Genomic DNA, 1,538 nt, shown 5'->3' on the forward strand with positions numbered 1-1,538 from the left:
TATCAAGCAAAAAGCTGCAAACATTCTGATTTTTTAAATTTGGGATCTGTTTCTCCCCTGCCATTCTCTCCATTTGAGCAATCCATAGCCCCCCAGACTTCTGCTAGGATGTAACTTGCTTGCAACTTGCTGTAAACTTGTGGCATGTTTCTGTATTGGGTGGCTAGGGTCACATTCTCAGCAAAATCCTGCGGTAGGGTAGTCTGCTTTTCAGCTGCTCTCTGTAGTGTTATTTCACCATTTGGAAATTTAACAGTCAAAATTGTTCTTCTTAGTTTCCTAAGAACATCCAAAGGCAGGGAAAGAAAAAAACTTAATGCAAAAGACCAATAAAAAATACCATTTGGTACAGAAAATAAACATCAGCAAAATTAATCAACCTTAATAGCTCTCTGGACAAGAAAGGTGTAAACCTGTCCTTGAAGAAAAAAAAACAAACCAGGGAAGGGATCATATAAACCTCTTGTTCATATGAGGTAGGGGATAAACCAAAGCCAAAAGCAGTGGAGCCACAACTGAAGAGATCTTGCTTCTTATAGAGGCCATTGCAGTCTCCACATGGGTTGAAATTCCAAGCAGGGCCTCATTTGCAGATCTCAATTACTATAATGGGAGGCATGTTATGGGAAGTGACACTGCCTGTGATAATCAAGATAAGACCATCAGGATGGTCTAAACCAGCACTTTAACACTGAGACTGCAAACCAATTAGTAATACTGTACCTAAGTATGCTGGCGTGAATCTGTCAGTAGATGAACAGCAGCCATTTTCAAAGGCATGTTGGATACATTACCATAATCCAACCTGCAACTGTGACCCTGCACATGCCCGATCTCGTCTGATCTCGGAAGCTAAGCAGGGTCAGTCTTGGTTAGTACTTGGATGGGAGACCGCCTGGGAATACCGGGTGCTGTAGGCTTATACCATAGTCTTTCGAGACTGAAGGCTGCCAACCAAGTCACCATATTATGAATGACAGTGACTGGTTCTCACCTTCCAGATTTGTCTCAGGGATAGTGCAGCATGGAGAGTAGCATAGCTGGGGGGGGCAAAATGGTAAATACTACAGGCACTGAAACACACTGTATAAGTAGCCCCTCCCACTTGCTGTCAGAGCCATTCTGGGCAGTGTGCAGGAGTTGCTATTTGGTTCAGTGAGCACCTGCACATTGCCGTTGCTGCCTGGAATGGTTCCAACAGCAAGTGGAAGAGGTTGCTTACACAGTGTGTTGTGGCACCTGCACTACTTACCATTTCCCCCCCAGCTATGCTACTGAGCCTGAAACACTGTCTGATGCTGACTCAGGGCTCCTGCCTGAGCACTACCAAACACACACACACACACACACACCAAAAAGCTTACTATGCTCGTTGTGCATTGCTCTGAATCCTGGAAGTGTGGGACTTCCAGTGCAAGGTTCCCCAAATCTGCCACCCCTTCAGACCCTTCGCAATCTGCTGTCAATGCAATGTGCATCAGGTGGCTGCATGGATGGGCCAGAACTGATATAACTGGTGGATCATTCAAAGGTGCAAC

General features: G+C 45.3%; 1 pseudogene; it reads left to right on the forward strand.

The window, feature by feature from the left end:
- The first annotated feature begins 803 nt into the window (after window positions 1-803).
- LOC136642337 (5S ribosomal RNA) lies at window positions 804-920 on the forward strand (annotated as a pseudogene).
- The last annotated feature ends 618 nt before the right edge of the window (window positions 921-1,538 follow it).

The sequence above is a fragment of the Tiliqua scincoides genome, chromosome 2 (assembly GCF_035046505.1).
Source record: "Tiliqua scincoides isolate rTilSci1 chromosome 2, rTilSci1.hap2, whole genome shotgun sequence".
In the NCBI taxonomy this organism is placed as follows: domain Eukaryota; kingdom Metazoa; phylum Chordata; class Lepidosauria; order Squamata; family Scincidae; genus Tiliqua; species Tiliqua scincoides.